The sequence below is a fragment of the Capra hircus genome, chromosome 10, assembly GCF_001704415.2.
Source record: "Capra hircus breed San Clemente chromosome 10, ASM170441v1, whole genome shotgun sequence".
NCBI classification, from domain to species: Eukaryota; Metazoa; Chordata; class Mammalia; order Artiodactyla; family Bovidae; genus Capra; species Capra hircus.
The window spans coordinates 18275611-18295174 of NC_030817.1; the positions used below are offsets into that span (position 1 = coordinate 18275611).

Genomic DNA, 19564 nt, shown 5'->3' on the forward strand with positions numbered 1-19564 from the left:
AATGAATGATAAATGAGCTCAATAAATGATGAATGTGCTCAATAAATGATGGGCCTTTTTTACTATTATGGGCTTCCCTGATGGCTCAGATGGTGAAGAATCTGCCTGCAATGCAGTTGACCTGGGTTTGAGCCCTGGGTCAGGAAGATACCCTTGAAGGGAATGGCTACCCAGTCAGTGGCTACTCCAGTATTCTTGCCCGGAGAATTCCATGAACAGAGGGGCCTGGCTAGCTACAGTCCATGGAGTTTCAAAGAGTCAGACTGAGCAACTAACGCTTTCACTTTTTATTATTTTACAACTATAAACCATGAACTTTGCTCTCAAGGTATCTGAACTCTATGGGACATGATGTACACCAATAATTACAATACATAAACGGTAATAAAGGCCTTAAGTAGTGAAAAAAAGTGGTGATCAGAGGGAGCAGATGTTACATTCAGTTTTGGAGATTAGGACTGTTTAATGATGAATGTAATATATGTACTAGACTTGAAGCTTGCCATTTTCAAAAGCGAATTTAACATATAGCTATCTCATTTGTAAACTTTTACATTTTATCAGGCATAGCAACCAAATTTCTGATTTGTTCCCTTCAACCTACTCCACCTTGTATCTTTCTGTGTCTCAGTAAACAGCAACTCTGTCCTTGTAGTTGCTCACCCCAGCAACCTTAAGGTCATTTTTCATTCTTCACTTTCTCACAATGTTCAATTCATCAGCAAAATCCTGTCACCTCCATTCTTAAGATAACATGTCCTGGAAAATGACTGTTGTGTATTGTGAATTTATTCATTTGGTGAAAGTGTTGCAATAGCTTCTCCAGGTGCGGTCTCTTCTAGAGCTAGGGGCACAGATACTGGATCACATAGCTCTCTGACCTATCTTATCTCCAGTTCTATCAGTCTGGTCCAAGCCACTATCACCTCTCACCTGGTTTAGTTTCAGTTCAGTTCAGTCGCTCAGTTGTGTCTGACTCTTTGCAATCCCATTAACTGCAGTACACCAGGCTTCCCTGTCAATCACCAATTCCCAGAGTTTACTCAAACTCATGTCCATTGAGTTGGTGATGCCATCCAACCATCTCATCCTCTGTCGTCCCCTTCTTCCGCCTTTAATCTTTGCCAGAATCTTTCCCTTCAGTCTTTTCCCAGGGTCTTCTCAAATGAGTCAGTTCTTCGCATCAGGTGACCAAAGTATTGGAGTTTCAGCTTCAGCTTCAGTCCTTCCAATGAATATTCAGGATTGATATCTTTTAGGATGGACTGGTTGGATCTTCTTGCTGTCCAGGGGACTCTGAAGAGTCTTATCAAACACCACATTTCAAAAGCATCAATTCTTCAGTGCTCATCTTTCTCTAGAGTCCAACTCTCACATCCATACATGGCTACTGGAAAAACCGTAGCTTTTACTAGATGGACCTTTGTTGGTAGAGTAATGTCTCTGCTTTTTAATATGCTATCTATAGTTTTATGAATGTTGAGTTTTAAGCCAACTTTTCCACTCTTCTCTTTCACTTTCATCAAGAGGCTCTTTAGTTCTTCTTCACTTTCTGCCATAAGGGTGGTATCATCTGCATATCTGAGGTGATTGATATTTCTCCTGGCAATCTTGATTCCAGCTTGTGCTTCTTCCAGTCCAGTGTTTCTCATGATGTACTCTGCATATAAGTTAAATAAGCAGGGTGACAATATACAGCCTTTATGTACTCCTTTTCCTATTTGGAACCAGTCTGTTGTTGTGTGTCCAGTTCTAACTGTTGACCTGCATACATATTTCTCAAGAGGCACACCAAGGTGGTCTGGTATTCCCGTCTCTTGAATTTTCCACAGTTTGTTGTGATCCACACAGTCAAAGGCTTTGGTGTAGTCAGTAAAGCAGAAGTAGATATTTTTCTGGAACTCTCTTGCTTTTTCAATGATCCAGCGGATGTTGGCAGTTTGATCTCTGGTTCGTCTGCCTTTTCTAAAACTAGCTTGAACATCTGAAAGTTCACAATTCACGAACTGTTGAAGCCTGGCTTGGAGAATTTTGAGCATTACTTTACTAGTGTGTGAGATGAGTGCAATTGTGTGGTAGTTTGAGCATTCTTTGGCGTTGCCTTTCTTTGGGATTGGAATGGAAACTGACCTTTTCCAGTCCTGTGGCCACTGCTGAGTTTTCCAAATTTGCTGGCATATTGAGTGCAGTACTTTCACAGCATCATCTTTTAGGATATGAAAGAGCTCAACTGGAATTCCATCACCTCTACTTGCTTTGTTCGTAGTGATGCTTCCTAAGGCCCACTTGACTTCACATTCCAGGATGTCTGGTTCTAGGTAAGTGATCATACCATCATGATTATCTGGGTTGTGAAGATCTTTTTTGTATTGTTCTTCTGTGTATTCTTGCCACCTCTTAATATCTTCTGCTTCTGTTGGGTCCACACCATTTCTGTCCTTTTTCAAGCCCATCTTTGCATGAAATGTTGCCTTGGTATCTCTCATTTTCTTGAAGAGATCTCTAGTCTTTCCCATTCTGTTGTCTTCCTCTATTTCTTTGCATTGCTCACTGAAGAAGGCTTTCTTATCTCTCCTTGCTATTATTTGGAACTCTGCATTCAAATGTGTATATCTTTGCTTTCTCCTTTGCCTTCAGTGCCTTTTTGCGTTTCTTTTTCTTGGGGATGGTTTTGATCCCTGTCTCCTGTACAATGTCATGAACCTCCGTCCATAGTTCTTGAGGCAGTCTGAAATTTAATAGACCTAACTAATTTCAACTTTATGATCTGTTTACCTACAGTAGCCAAAATGATCCTTTAAAAATATAAATCCCATTATTCCTTTGGTCAGAAACTTCTAGTGGTGCTGATCTTGTTACGAATAGAAGAATAGATTTACCGTGACCAACTATCCTATGAAACTCTTTGAAGCACTTGACTTCCTTTCTGACTGCAGTTTCTACCCTCCCTTCATTGGGGGAGCTGTAGCCACATCATCTTGCTGTTCCTCCTGCACAGTGAATATAGTCCTGCCTCCATACTTGTGCACTTGTTCTTTTGACCTGGAATGTTCTGTCCCACCTCTCTATTTGGACTTGTCCTTTCACTAAATACCTTGAGATCTTTCTGTTCAAATGTAGCCTAATGAGTAAAGCCTTGCTTTACTACTTAATTTAAAAGAGAGTCCTCCTTTCTACCTACCTTCCAATCTCAACACTTAACTTTCCTCTCATCCTGCATGATTTTTCTTCATTATATATTTGTTTCCTTATTACTTTTATAGTCTCCTCAAATAGAATACACCAGAAGGATAGGGGCTTTGTTTCATTCTCTGCCTTATTCCATAGTCTGGAAAAGTGTGTGTCCTATAATTGGTCCTCAATCCATAATTTGTTGAATGAAAGAAGATAAGTTTTCTGGTTCAAACTACAACAGTTTTTTTCACAAAGTGCATTAAAAAAATTCCAGAATTAAAAAGAAAAGAAGCAACATATAGATGTTTTTGTCTAATATAAGAAGAGGAACTATAACTCTTTTGAGACATGTTTTTGGATAAGATTTAGAAACATGGATTTCTTTTTTTACCAAAATATAGTAGACATACAATATTACATTAGCTTCAGGTGTATTATGTAGCCATTTTATATTTGCATACATTATGAAATGATCATCACAATGAGTCTAGTCCCTATACACAGTTATTATGTTATTGACAAAGTTCCTTATGTCATCCCTGCAACTTATATATTTTCTCACTAGAGGTTTGTACTGCTTCATCCCTTTCACTTTTTTCTTCCCCTCCATGCGTAATGTGGGTCTCCCGATAGTTCAGATAGGTGAGTTAACAACTGGATAAAATTCTGTACACAAAGGGCAAACATGTATGTTTTCGTAACCCACTTGATTCTGGAGAGAAGTCTTTTTGGCCTGTTCCCAATGTCTTTTTATGGCTTGAAAAGCTCACTTCTTTTTAGTGCTGAATATTATTCCATTCTTTCGATGTATCACAGTTTACAGTAATACGAACCTTCAAGTTGCAGACTTGCAAAGATGCAAATGTGTATTTGCATGTCCAGTCACATAAGTTAGCTCACGTGTTTAGTGTACATTGCCACGTGTGTGCATCCTCTATAAGTGGTTGTGCTTTTATGTACCTTACTCTACAGTACTGTTGCTGTGTAACAGGAGGAGCTTACTAATGAAGACCGGATGGAATTGGAGGCATGGAGAAAGGACAGTTTGAAACAAGAGGAAGAAGTAACTGAAGAACCGAAGAGATTGACAGTGCAGGAAATGGCAAGAGGATTTTCTGCGTTTGAGGAGGCATCGTCAGTTTTTAGGCACAGGACCTGAATGTAGAGCAGTCCACAAAGCAGTCCAGTGCTACTGTGTGTGTCATCTGTGATGAGAAAAGATGACACTGGGTTGTTTTTTAAAGAGGGTAGATAGAATTGGTGGCGCTAGTGGTAAAGAACCTGCCTGCCAGTGCAGGAAACATAGAAGATGCCAGTTCAATCCCTGGGTCGGGAAGATCCCCTGGAGGAGGGCATGACAGCCCACACCAGTATTCTTGCCTGGAGAATGCCATGAACAGAGGAGCCTGGTGGGCTACAGACCATAGGGGTGCAAAGAGGTGGACATGACTGAAGCTACTTAGCACGGCACAGATAGAATTGGATCCAGCAAGGAACCAGAACCGGCAAGTTGCCATTATTGTCAAAATTGCGGCTTGCCCTCCATCTCCTATAGCTGAGGATCCTTCAGCTCTGTCATCTCCCACCTCCTCTCCCTCCTCCAGTCAACAACTCTTCTTGCCTGGTCACCCAATGCCAGCCCCTGTATGCCAGTTGTTGTCCTATACTACTATACTTTTTAGGGTGTACTGTACTGTAAGATTTCAAATATTTATTTTCTTGTGTTTATTTTTTATGTATTATTTGTGTGAAAAGTAGTATAAACCTATTATTGCAGTACTGTATAGCTGATTGTGTTAGTTGGGTACTTAGGCTGACTTTGTTGGACTTAATGAACAAATTGGACCTAGGAAAACGCTTTTAGAACTGAACTCATTTGTGTGTGGGGGATTTAACTGTATTTATTCATTGATCTACTGAAGGACATCTTGGTTGTTTCCAAGTTTTGGCAGTTATGTAGTAAGTTTTTATAAATAATCGTGCAGGATTTTGTGTGGAGTTTTTCAGATTCTTTGGGTAAATACCTAGGATTGTAAGGTAATAGTATGTTCAGTTTTGTAAGAAACTGCCAAACTCTTCCAAAATGGCTGTACCATTTTACATTCCCAGTAACAATGAGTGAAAGTTACATATCCTTGCCAGAATGTGGTGTTGTCAGTGTTCTGGATTTTAGTCATTCCAGTAGGTGTGCAGTGGTATTTCATTGTCATTTTAGTTTGTGGTTCCCCAGTAATGTATGATTTTGAACACCTTATCATGATCTTTTTTTGCCATCTCTATATCTTCTTTGTTGAGATTCAGGTCTTTTGCCCATTTTTAAATAGAGCTGTTAGGTTCAAGAGTTCTTTGTGTATTTTGGATAACAGTCCCTTTTCTGATGTGCCTTTTGGAAATATTTTCTCCCATTCTGTGGATTGTAATCTCTTCTCTTGACAGTCTTATGCAGAGCAGAAGTTTTTAATTTTAATAAAGTCTTAACTCATCAGTTATTTCCTTCATGGATCATGCCTTTGGTCTATTTTTAAAGTTTTTACCACACCTAAAGTTATCTAGATTTTTTTTGCCCCATGTTATCTTCTATAAGTTTTATAGTTTAGCATTTTACATCCCATTCTGTGGCCTATTTTGAACTAGTTTTTGTGAAGGGTGTAAAGTCTGTGCCTAAATTAATTTTATTTTGCATGTGGCTGTCCACTTGTTCTAGTGTCATTTATTGAAAAGACTGGCTTTTCTCCATTATAGTGCTTTTATTCTTTTGTGAAAGATCAGTTAACAATATTCACATGAGTCCATTTGGGGCTTTAAATTTTAGAATGAGTTTGTCAGTATCCCCAAATAACTTGCTAGAATTTTGATTGCAATTGTGTTGAATCTGTATATCAAGTAGGGAAGAATTGATACCTTGATAATTTTGAGTCTTCCTATCCATGAACGTAGATTATCTCTCCATTTATTTAGTTCATCTTTGATTTTGTTCATCAGAGTTTTGTAGATTTCAAGACCTTTTATGTATTTTGTTAGATTTGCCATAAATTTTACCCAAGTATTTAATTTTATGGGTGCTAATGTAAAATACGTCGTTTTTAATTTTAAATTCTTCTTTACTGATGATATATTGACTTTTGTACCTTGTATCTTGCAACTTTGCTATAGTTAATTGCTTATTAGTTCCAGGAGTTTTTTGGCTGATTCTTTTTGAATTTTCTACATAGATTATCGTATCATCTGTGAAAAGACACTTTTATTTTGTTTTTATATAAAATACAGTTTTATATAGAATATATTTACTCTCTTTATCTTTTATCTCCTCTTACTCCATTAACTAGCATAATGGATGCTGTTATGATATGTTAACTAAGGGTGGTGTTTTAAAAAGCAGTGGTGAAAGGAGACATCTTTCCTTGTTCTTTTTAAAAAAAAAATATTTATTTTTAATTAGAGGATAATTGCTTTACAATATTGTGTTAGTGTCTGCCATATACGAACATGAACCTCCCTTCTACCTCCCACCGCATCCCACCCCTCTAGGTTGTCACAGAGCATCAGATTTAAGCTCCCTTAAATCTTAATCTTACTAGGAAGTTTTCCAGTTGCTCACAATTAAGTAAAATGTCAGCTATCAGTTTTTATAGATGTTCTTTGTTAAGCTGAGGAAATTCCTCTCTATTCCTAGTTTGCTGAGAGTTGTTATAAGGAATGAGTGTTGGGTTTGTGAAATGCCTTTTCTGTATCTCTTGATATGATCATGTGACTTTTCTTTTTAACCTCTTAATGTGATGGATTGCATGGAATAGTTTTCAAATGTTGAATCAGCCTTAACTAACCTGAGATTAATCCCACTTGGTTGGTGTGTATAATTCTTATTATACATTGTTGGATTTCATTTGCTACTATTCCTGGTCGCATTTTTATTAATAGTTTCATTAGACCCCTTCATGGCATACTGATCAAGTACTCAATTGAAGCTTTGAAAAACAGCCATATATATTAGATGATAGCATTGAGATCAGATTTTTTTTTCCCTCCATAGACTGAATTGGTTAAATTTAACAGGATGGAATTTAGAACACATTATGAAAGGTTTTTTGAGAATCAGTTTAATATGCACAGTTAATGGCACAAACTGTCTGTTTTTTAATTCTGGCTCTGTCACTTAGATGCTGTGAAACCTTGAGCAGGTTATTTCATCTCTCCATTTCTCAGTTTCTTCATCTATAAAAGGAGGGTACTGATGGTACTTATCACGTAGTGTTTGTAATGTTCCTTTGAAATATAAAGTAATATACATTAATTATTTAAGACAATAGCTGGGACATAGTAAGTGCTGATTAACTGTTGCCTGTGGTTATTATAAAGTTCTTCAATTAGGTTCAAACTCAGTTGTTTAGGATTTGAGTGGTATGATTTAACACAACTGAGACAGATTAGATATCTTAGTCTTTTATTGACTGTAAACATAGGGGAGTGATAGTGTATTTGGATATGATAAAAATTAATGTACTTTAAAGTTCTAAAAGAGTGGTTAACAGCCCTGATTTTATCTCAGTCAATTTCCCACTAAAATTGTTTAAAAGAAAAGGAAAAACAAAAAAGCCCTTTGCCAAAATCTAGGAGACATTACTTTGCCAACAAAGGTCCGTCTAGTCAAGGCTGTGGTTTTTCCAATGGTCACGTATGGATGTGAGAGTTGGACTGTGAAGAAAGCTGAGCGCCGAAGAATTGATGCTTTTGAACTGTGGTGTTGGAGAAGACTCTTGAGAGTCCCTTGGACTGCAAGGAGATCCAACCAGTCCATTCTGAAGAAGATCAGTCCTGAGTGTTCATTGAAAGTGAAAGTGGAAAGGACTGATGCTGAAGCTGAAACTCTAGTACTTTGGCCACTTCATGAAAAGAACTGACTCATTGGAAAAGACCCTGATGCTGGGAGGGATCGGGGACAGGAGGAGAAGGGGGCGACTTAGGATGAGATGGCGGGGTGGCATCACCAACTCGATGGACATGAGTTTAAGTGAACTCTGGGAGTTGGTGATGGACAGGGAGGCCTGGCGTGCTGCAGTCCATGGGGTCGCAAAGAGTTGGACACGACTGAGTGAGTAAACTGAACTGAACTGAAGAGAAATATGTAGTTACTTACAAAGTAGAGGATCTAGATTGAAAAAAAAAAACAATCTAAATATTGGCTAAGATTCAATGAAAGAAGGAAGGAAAATGTTTCATGACTTTTTTCTCATGTTCTGATCTGAAGGCATAATTAAGCACCAACTGAAAAATTGATCTGCTCTTCTCTCTTCATGATTTTCAAGCTTAAAAAATTATTCATATAAAAGTAACCTTTCCTTTCTCAGTGAGACCTAAACTGAACATGCTATCTAATATTGCAAAGTATTTTGTTGAATTTTTTTTATAACTTTTATTTTTTAAGTGACTATACAGTTTCCTTAGGTTTATAGTTTATCTCTCCCACAACTAGAATTCTAAGTCTCATGAAGTCTTTTTTTCACTGAAGCACCTAGAACAGTGTGTGGGACAACATAATTACTCAGTAAATGTTTGCTGAATTAGTTAGATGAACAAAATCTCAGACTGATGCTCAGTATATTACTAGTAAAAGCAATAGCAACTTTAATTCAAGTCCGGGCAGGGGCCTGGAGTTCTGCCTCCAGGTCCTGCCCTTTTCTACCCTGTGGCATCTAAGTAGCATGGTTTGAAAACTGTTTTGCAAGCAATGATCTATGAAGTTGCTGGAGTTGCCCATTTCGTTTTATCCTTCTTTCTGTATCTTGAAATAGTAATTCCCAGAAAACATCTGGCCTCAGTGGAATGGTGGTAGATACATGTGATTGGCTACAGAATGGCTCATTTCCTATGGGAAATATACTTTCTAAACTGTAAAGCTCTATTCCAACCACTGGTTGAGAGAACTCCTGGTAACACTGCATATGACATCAATTCAGAATATCAGAGAACATTATCATGCTAACCTTTTAGATACTAAACAAAAGACAAAAAATCAGCAAAGAAAATCAATAAAGTTGGAATAAAACCCTAAAATATAAATAGAAACAAATCTAAAGTGTTTCAGATTATAGCATAAACACACTGAAGGGGGGAAAAATCAGTAACCCAAGTAACTTTTGAGCATCCTGTACTTTGAAACTCAAAAAGAGCTGTAAACAAATAACAAACCCTAATTTGTAGGCTATTTTTTGTAATGGTATGAATTGGCAACTTTGAAACTATTTTCTATCTATATTAGGATTCAACAAATGAATAAATATATTGAGGATAATGGGAGCCAGGTTTTTCAGTAGTTGGAGAAAGTAGTTTTATGTATATAGAAGAAAAGACTCCAGTAAATCTGTAATGTTGGATTTGAATTGGAAATTATGAACTCATGATTTTTAACATTTATTTATATAAAGACAAAATTATACATATATATATATATGTATACACTTTGGAGAAGGAAATGGCAACCCACTCCAGTACTCTTGCCTGGAAAATTCCATGGACAGAGGAGCCTGGTAGGCTACAGTCCATGGGGTTGCAAAGAGTCGGACACAACTGAGCAACTTCATTCGTGTATACGCTTGTATCTTCCTCTTAGGGATGTGTATAATTGTATGTATAGGTATATGTGTATGCATGTATATGCATATGTGTACATGCATACACATATATGTGTGTCTATATTCCAGTTTTGTTTGCTAAGAGGCCTTGAAGCAATTGCACATACCTAACTCTTATATGCTGATTTCTAAACCATTCTCCACTTAAAGGAAACCAGAGCTCTTTGGAGAAATGGCTGATTCCAGGAAGAACTGGGTCAGGGAAAGTACAAGAGGAGTCTGGAACATACTGTTGTTTCAGAAAGAAAGGAGGTAGTCAGAGAATGATGGGGATGTGTCAGAAGGAGCAAGAACCAGTGTGGAGAAGCATCCACAGGCCAAATGAATGAAGATACTGTTATAGATTATAACCTATTGAAAAAATAACCATACACATGTAAGTAAGTGAATGAATAAATGACTTAAGTTGGGGAGAAGGGAAAGTTCTTCATTAAAATGGCTAATAAGTATAGAAATGTTGGAATTAGAAAATGGCCGTTTGGGAACAATTAAAATAGTACTTTCACACAAGAATCCTCTGCAGGTACCGAAACTGTGGAGTAAAGTTTGATGAGGAATATGATATTTACATAGTTCCTAACAAGACAGTTAGGAACAAGACAGTTCCTAACAATGTATTTGCTTATTACAAAGAGAAGAGCAGTAACTTCACAGTGCAGAATCTTGGCAGATACTCATTAACCAAGTGATCAAAGTTAGCATCACTGGTAATAGAACCCGTAACCTCTTGTGGCTTCTGATGTGATGTAGTGAGAAGCACCCAACATTACTCGTGACATTCCTACAAAAAATGCATAGCCTAAATTTAAACATGAGAGACCATCAGACAAACCTAAATTGAGGAACATTATACAAAATAAGTGGTCTGTGTTCTTTAAAAATATCAGTCTTATAAGACACAGACTGAGAAACTGTTCCAGTTGGTAGGATTCTAAAAGAGGCATTACCACTATATGCAGTGCATGATTCTGAATTGAATTCTGGACTGGGGAAATAGGTAGCTTTAAAAGACATTTTTTGAAGCAGTTAATGATATTTGAATATGGGCTGTAATTGTATAGTAGAAATTTTAACATTGACAATACTGATTTGGTTAGGTATACTGTAGTTATCTTAGTAAATGTCTGTGTTCCTGGGAAACTATATGAAAAAAAAATATTGAGGGCTAAAATGCTAAGTGTCTGCAACTCTCACGTGGTTCAGAAAAAAAATGTGTGAGGAAGAAAGAGACTGACAAAGCAAATGGGGTGAAATGTAAATAGTGATATTTGCAAATTTTCTTTATATAAAAAATTTACCTACTTGAGTAGTGATTGAACTGACTTGATCTTATTAATGATTTGTAGAATTCATGAAAAGGACAAAAAGTTATTCTCATCATTTAGAGAAAGTAGCAAAGCAAATGCTGATCAAATAGAAAAACTCCAAATTATTAGGATATAGAACAGAAGGATTATTTTGTTTGGATTTTTGTCATGGCTTAGTAACCTCGGGCATCTCACGTCTTATGTTCATTTCCTTAAACTTTTATGAAATAGGTAGTTTAAGGACTTCTTAAACATTTCCTGTTTAGCTAATTTTTTTAAGTGCTTTGTAAAAATTAAATGACCTTTGTTCCAGACAGATCATTTTATAATTTTATTAAGAAAAATTGAAGGCCATTTTTGCCATTATTTGTTAAAAGGGGGTATTTTGGGGGATAGAAGTTCTTTCTTTATTAAATCTTTGAACTACAATGAATGCAGTCATTTTAATAATTATCTTTATGTAATGTACTGTTTTAATAATATAATTTACATTTTAAACTAATAACATTCCTAAAAATGCACCTTGGTGATAGTATTGATGAACTGTTTTAACAAAATTATCCTATAAGATTTTTGTATAATTTCTATTTTTCCTATTTTAAATTGATTTTTATATTGTATTACTAAAATCACCCCTTCAAAGAAACACCTAACCTTATAACAGATAGATGTATTATTGGCAAATGCAGGTGTTGATAGAAATCTCATTATTCATTGTAAAATTATTTTGTTGAGATTCTAAAGACAGCAGTAGTGACAGTTTCAGTTGTTTTGACTAGTGTAAAATACCAGGTGTAAACAGACACAATTATTCTCCAGTGGTTAATGATAGTTCTGACCTATTTGGATGATGTGTCTGCTTCTGTTTTTCTCTTATAAAAATTCCTTTCTACTATTGGTGGAAATCACTCCTTCTTGACACCCCCCTTCCTGTTTTGGGCCCCTTGAATACTACTGGTCTTAAAAAGTGTATGCCTAGAATGGGATTCATGGGAGTTGTCAACAGACAACAATGTCTTTTCTGTTTGGCTCTTTCTCTGTGTATATATGGTATTTTATATTTCAGAGATTCAGTAGTTTACCTGTAGGCATTTGACTGCTATTCAAATAATGATTTATTATTAATTAGAGGAGGTTATGGTTCTGTTTGTGTGTGGACCTTACAGTTGCTGTGATGACTTGAAGTGGTCATCTTCGTTATATCATCATAATAAAGCTCTGATTCCTGGAGGAAGTTGTGAGTCTTCTCATTTTATTTTGTGTATCTGTGTTTTGTTTTGATTTATCATATCCATGTAATGTAGCAATAATTATGTTACTAATAACAATTTTGTGAGATGTTTATTATTCTCATTTTACAGATGAGGAAACTGAGGCTTGGTGAAGTTACGAAAATTGTCCAAAGTCACACAGCTTGTAAAGGGCACATTCAAGATTCAGAGCCAGGTCTGTCCAATTTCAAAACTCTTAATCATGGCCATGAAACTTTGCAAGAGCTGTGAAATATCAACCTGTGATAAGTTATATTAATATTGCTTAAGTGTCGTTTAACTCTTATTGATAATTTTTGATGGTTTTTTTCATCTGTAATAATGTTGTGTATGTTTTAACTATCGTGAAAAGAAATATGACATAGTAATGTGGGTCTGGGCTCTGGAGACAGCTACCTGGGTATGAATCACTAAGCTGCTCCACTTAACTTGTGTGACACTGAGAAAGTTACTTAACTTTTCTGTACCTCAGTTTTCCTATCTGTAAAATGGTGGTAGTAATATAATCTGCCTGATGTGGGTTGTTGTGAAGATTAAATGATTTAAAGTATGCAAAGCACTTGGGCTTACCTTGTGACTCATCTGGTAAAGAATCCGCCTGCCATGTGGGAGACCTGGGTTCGATCCCTGGGTTGGAAAGATCCCCTGGAGAAGGGAAAGGCTACCCACTTCAGTATTCTGGCCTGGAGAATTCCATGGACTATAGAGTCCATGGGGTCGCAAAGAGTCGGACACTACTGAGTGACTTTCACTTTCACTTTTCATACAAAGCACTTGTAATGGTGCCTGGTACAGTAAGCATTCAGTAAATGTTAACTATAGTATTATCATCTCCTAGCAACCAGTAAAACAGATGATCATTATTTCTAATTCTCTGTTAGGAAATTTGGATAAAGCAAAGTTTAAGAAGCACATGAAACCTACATAAACCAAAATTAAATTGAATAAGTAGACCTAAAGAATACCATTCATTTAATCAAATTCAGATCCATTGTAAAGCCGACTTGGAAACTGCTTCTAGGTCTTACATGTATAAGGACCACATACAGGTCCATAGGAACTCAATATGACCATTGTATCATGAATGTTTTGTCTGTTTTCCTCTTGTAAGTGGAATTTGTATTCAAAATGTTAATGATTTTAGGTGACTTAAGGAGATTGTGTTTTGGCAGTGTTCACAGATAATTATCAAGAATGAAAACTTTACATGTTGTGTAAAATGCTGGCAATGTTTCATCACTTGCAGGAGTGGTTATTAGAACTTACATTGTGGACACTGTGCACACTGATTGAGCTTTGAACCAGTGGGACCACAGCACATTCAACCAGAACTGAGCCATGTACTGATCACGTGCTCTTCACTCTTATTCCTTGTAGCTGTCAGAATTCTGAAGTGTAATATCAACTCTTGCTACAATTTAGTAAAGTAAAATACCTATAATTAGTGCCTAGTAAGTTTATACCAATTCCAAAAATATCTATCAAAGGGAGTAATTTGAGTTAAGTGATGTAAAAGTTCAAAAGCTCTTATTAAAAATAGGACTTGCTTTGTATACGAGCCCAATGCATTTAACTTATTCTTTTTATTATATTGAGCCTTCCTCTCCTCAAACATAGTGTCTCTTTCTAGCTATTTAGATATGTATTATGTATTTATGTCTGTGCTGGTTCTTCATTGCTGCTCACACTTTCTCTAGTTGCAGTGAACGGGAGCTACTCTAGTTGCGGTGCACAGACTTCCCACTGTGATGGCTTCTCTTGTTGCAGAGCATGAGCTCTAGGGTGCAAGGGCTTCAGCAGTTGTGGCGTGTGGGCTCAGTATCTGCAGTCCCCAGGCTCTAGAGCACAGGCTTAATAGTTGTGGAGCACGGGCTTAGTTGCTCCAGGGCATGTGGATCATCTTGGAACAGGGCTAGAACCTGTGTCTCCTGCATTGGCAGGTGGGTTCTTTACCATTGATCCATTAGGAAAGCCCCTTAGATATTTTAAAATATCTCTAAATAGTTTCTTTTTCTCATAAGTCTCTCAAATCTTCTCTTAAATTTAATTATTATTGTTGTTAAAATTTTAAATAGTTTTTTTCTCTTTTTTTTTTTTACATTTTCAATTTACTGATTGAAACTTTTTTGGTATATAGATCTCCGTTCAGCCACCCTAGCTGAAGTATGATGATTGCGATTGTGTCTTTCTTCCCAGTGCTTACATAGTTTCTTTCTCTTGCCTTGCTATGCTAGTTAGGACTTTGAGTACAGTGTTCAATACAAGTGTTAAAGAGTGGGCATTCTTACATTGCACTTAGCTTTTAAAAAGAAGTGGTCCATTAATAATAATGCAACAAAGATCCTGCATACTGCAACTAAGACCTGAGTCAGCCAAATAAGTAAATAAACATCTCTAAAAAATAAAAGTACTTGTATTTTTAAAAAAAGAAAAGGAATAAGTGAAGATATACAAGGCAAATGGAAATGAAACAATCACAAAAGAAAGTGTTGCTGTGTGACCACTCCTTTCAGTGACTGTTTTTTCTCCGTTTCCTGATAGCAAACTTTAGTAAAGAACTGATATTCCATATCATTGAGGTGTTTTGAGGAAGTCTCAAAAAGGGACTTTTGTGTTAATTATAGAATAGTCATTTTCTTTTTTTTTTTCCTTCTCTCTCTCCTTTTTCTTTTCCTTCTTTTCTTCTCCCTTCTCTTTCTTTTTCTTCATTCTTGAATTGGGCTGTATCTGTCATTTTGGGGTGCATGTTACTTTTGATATTTCACAATTCAGTTAAGTCGCTCAGTTGTGTCCGACTCTTTGTGACCCCATGAATTGCAGCACGCCAGGCCTCCCTGTCCATTACCAACTCTCGGAGTTCACTCAGACTCACATCCATCGAGTCGGTGATGCCATCCAGCCATCTCATCCTCTGTCGTCCCCTTTTCCTCCTGCCCCCAATCCCTCCCAGCTAATGAACAATTATTAACAATTTTGGCAGCATTTCTGTTTTGGAACATAAAATAATGATATATCTTGCCATCAGTTGATGGCATCTTAGCTGTGATGAAATATACATTTTTGCATACATACCATGACTCTGTCCTATCCCATCCTCTACCTGAAATGCTTTGAAATGTTTTGTTTTTTGTCTCTCTTATCCTGTGCGTATATTATTCAAGATCTTAATGGAAGAAATAATCCTTGTCATCCTGGCTCCTCTTCCTGCAGCACTTAGCACAATACTTTGTTGGGCACAGGGTTGTATTTAACAATTATGGGAAGTATGTAGATATACTGAATTACAGCACAGACTGTGACACATTTATATTAGTGACCAGTTTTTTAGCTTCTTGGTGAGAAGAGATTAATACCTACATTAGTTAAGATTATTTTAAATATAAAGAACAGAGCCTAGTGCTTCCTACATTAAGCAAGTTAGAGAATTTATTGGGTGGATGTTTAGTCATCTAATGACGTTCAAGAAAATTTAACCGATGAAACCAAAAAAAGTGATTAAAAGAAATTCCCTGGTGGTCCAGTGGTTAGGACTCCACACTTCCACTGTAGGGGCATGGGTTCGATCCTTGTTGAGGAACTAAGATCCTTACAAGCCACACAGGGCACAGCAGGAGAAAGAAAGAAAGAAAGACAGTTTTAACATAGAAAGCACTGTGAAGGAAAATGAAGAGTAGTAACAGTAAAGAATTACAGGGACTTCCCTGGTGGCCCAGTGGCTAAGACTCCAAGCTCCCAATGCAGGGGGTGATCCCTGTTTGGGGAAATAGATTCCACATGCCATGACCAAAGAGTTCATGTGCCACAACTAAAGATCCCCCATGCTTCATCTAAGACCTGACACAGCCAAATAAATAAAAATTAAAAAATAATAAACTATACTGAGATTTTTTTTTTAATGTAGAAAAGCAATTTATTCCATTATAAGCACTTACACAATTAGTCAAGGAGAGTAACAGGCCTGCTGGTGAAACAGGTCACTCAAATAGAGATGGTATCAAACTAGTGGTCAAGGACTAACTCCTTAAAAAAAAAAAAAAGCAACTCTTATCCAGGATTAATTTAATTTTAAAAACAGATACAAGCTATTGATTCACTCTTCTCAACTTAACTGGACAGTCTACCTGTGGTATAACTGTCAGGTAAAAACATACATCTTTATAACTTGGTGGTCCCAAGTTTTTTAAAAAAACCATTTCACGGAAAGGAAAGAAATAATATGAAAACAAGAAATACACTAACAAGCAAAAATATATGGGGAAGGAGGAACACACTGTTTTGACTTAACTGAAGAAACTGAGGAGACTGGTCTATGTAAGGAAATGTGCATCCTGGAAAATTTGGCGAGTAGTAATTTGTATGACTTGAATCGCCCCTATTTCCTGAATAAAACATCTTGTAGTATTTATACTTCATAACTCAGACACCTACCTCACTTAGCTCTATTTCTTACTCACTCTAGCCTTTACTTAAATGAGGCTGAAAAACTTGGGGATATAGCATAAGAAGAAAAATAACCACACACAATATTCCCCCTTTTTGTGGCTACTTTTAGACCTCTGTTACTAGAAAATTCCTAAAGAAAATTTAAATATAAGTCTGTGGCTTTGCTGAATCAAGAAGCCCCCAGTTAATATTTAGAAAATATCTTCTGTTTGGACTAATAACATTGTTGATAGAACTTATTATAGAGGGATAACCAAACAAAGGCTGTGTCTCAACACCAGTGTTAAATCAATCTCAGAGTTCAGAGGAAGAAAAGGGGAGTCGAAAAATCACAAGTGCAGACATGATCTAAGATCCTTGTCCTTCTGGATCCACACTTCCTTCAGGGTCTTCATCATTATAAATGTTCTCAGCCATTTGCCACACTCGTGTGATATAGTCTTCTGATACAGAACAAATCACCCAAGGTTCGTTGGGATTCCAGGAGAAATCAGGTATCTTGGCAGTGTGACCACCATGAATAAACAGCAACTCTGGTGGCCCATCGTCTGCATCTTCTGGGGATTGTTCCTCTCCAATTTTACTTAAATCCCAGACATTCAGTCTACGATCAGTACCCCTGGAAGCCAAAATAGTCTCATTGTGAGGCGACCACTGAACCTGGAATATTTCATCCTTATGTGATTCAAAGGAATGCAACTTAAGTTTCAGATTTCTCAGATCCCACAGGGCAACAGTCTTGTTAGCTGATCCTGTGGCAAGAATGAACTCACTATAAGGACTGAAAGAAAGGCAGTTCACTTCAGCAGTGTGAGCATCAACTGAGTGGCTTGGTTTGGAAGTATTGTTTGAACGAGTATCCCAGATCATGAGTTTCTGGTCATCAGCAACCGTCCCAAAGAGGGACTCATGGAGCAGATGCCAGGAGACATCCTCTACTACTGCCGTGTGCCCTGTGAAGATGATCTTCGCATCCAAAACTTTCCCTTCCTTTGGAACAGCACTTATGTCCCACAGGCAGATGGTGTGGTCATCTGAAGCACTCAGTAAGTGCCCACTGAGATTTGGGTTCCAAGAAAGCCCATAGCCTTCCTTCTGATGTCCAGGAGACACAAGTCTGGGTTGCACTCTCCAGAAGGGTCTGGTTTAGAAGGATGTTTTGTATAGTCAAAAAGGAGAACATCACTGGATGGAGTCTTTGTTGCAATGATGCAAGGGTTCTGGGGCATATAGTGTGCCCTGTTTACCTCTCCTTCATGGTTGATCTTGATTTCTATTTCAATTTTTCCACTAACCGAGCCAAAACCACCAAATTCACCTTTTTCACTGTCGTAGTGTGAAGCATCAAACTGAGCATCATCGTTAGGGAGCTGCACGCTGGCTATCACAAGGTGGTTTTGTTCATCCCACGTGTGTGTCCCCAGGGCAAGTCGATGAATACTGAAATCTTTCCCTTCTGGTCTGGTTACATCTGGAAGCCACTGTGCAGTTAGGCTAGGCCGCTCCAGAGCATGGGTCATCACCAAATCGTAAAGAAAAGGGGTGTTCTTTTTCCATATTTTGTATTCTTCGTTGGTCACGCGTTCTTCTACTGCGTCATCAAAGGCTGCTTCCTTGTTGGCCTTGGCGGGTAGGCAAGCTGGTGGGGATCCCGGGGTTGAGCCTTGCGGGAGGGGCGGGGAGCCTGCGGGCGCTCTCTCTGCGTGCGCGGCCTCTATTGTTTCCTCTGAGATATTTTTTAAAAAGAATTATAGAGGATGGTATTTAGAAAGAGAAGAAAAGAAAGCTTCAGGAATGAGGTAACATTTAGGTTGAGACTTGAAGTGTGAATGGAAGACAGGTGTTCTTGAAGTTTTTGAGAGAAAAGCGTTTTAGACAGAGGGAAACGGCAGGCCCAGAGAGAGAAAGAGCTTGCAGTTAACTGGAAGAGAATGCTGGTTGGTTGAGGGGAGTGTCACTTTGAGGTAGAGGCAGGCGAGGGCTGTACCATAACATGTTAGTGTCTGCTCTGCATTTGTGAAGTGCTGGCCACTGTTCGGAGTTGCGAAGATGCATTGGGAAGCTATGGAACTATTATTCAGTGCCCTGATCCATTTTTAAAGATTACACTGAATGCTTTGTTCACAGTTGATCAGAGGGGGACAGCAGAGGAAATTGAAATAAATACTAGTCGATGGTTTATACTAGTTCAGGTAGGAGATGCAGTAATCTTGGACCATGGTCCTTTATGTTAGAGGTGGAGAGCAGTGGACAGATTTAAGATACATTTACAAGTCTTGTTGATGGCTTGGATAAAGGGAGAGGGTTGTGAGGGGAAGGAAGGAGTCAGATTGGAGAAGGTTAAAGAGTTGAAGAGATGATGTTTGTAGATAATTTGTAGTTATTTGTCAGAAAAGGAGAGCAGAACTGTTTTTAACCTTCTTATTTCCATCATTTTTCCAGTGCCATTTCTGTCTCTCTTTTTTTAATTCTTGGAACCAAATATATTTTTATTCTAGTCTGCCTCTCCAGATTGCAGCACCTTTTTCTCATCCCACACTTGACAGATGCTTAGAGGAGGAAAGTCAGTTAAAAAGTAGGCTAGCATTCTCAGCAGTTCTGCCCTTTTTCATCAAGATGTTCCTTGCTAAATCAGTCCTTGCTATATCAGAGCAAAACCATTTTGTTCTATAAGTAAAGGTTTAATTTTTGAAGGAACAGCATCTTAGGAAGTCAGTCTCTGTATATGTGTGTTATGGGA

At 37.6% G+C, this 19564-nt stretch overlaps 1 protein-coding gene and 1 pseudogene across 10 annotated transcripts in view; one reads left to right on the top strand and one right to left on the bottom strand.

The window, feature by feature from the left end:
* Window positions 1–19564, top strand: part of NUMB (NUMB, endocytic adaptor protein) — a 169417-nt gene that overhangs the window by 66394 nt on the left and 83459 nt on the right. For 2 of the 10 annotated variants that reach the window (XM_013967271.2, XM_013967277.2), the window contains exon 1: window positions 12474–12556. The exons of the other annotated variants lie outside the window; for them this stretch is intronic. The gene's annotated coding sequence lies outside the window, so the exon portion shown is untranslated. Of the gene's footprint in view, window positions 1–12473; window positions 12557–19564 lie in introns of those variants that run through there. 10 annotated transcript variants of the gene reach the window in all.
* LOC102181691 lies at window positions 16322–18415 on the bottom strand (annotated as a pseudogene).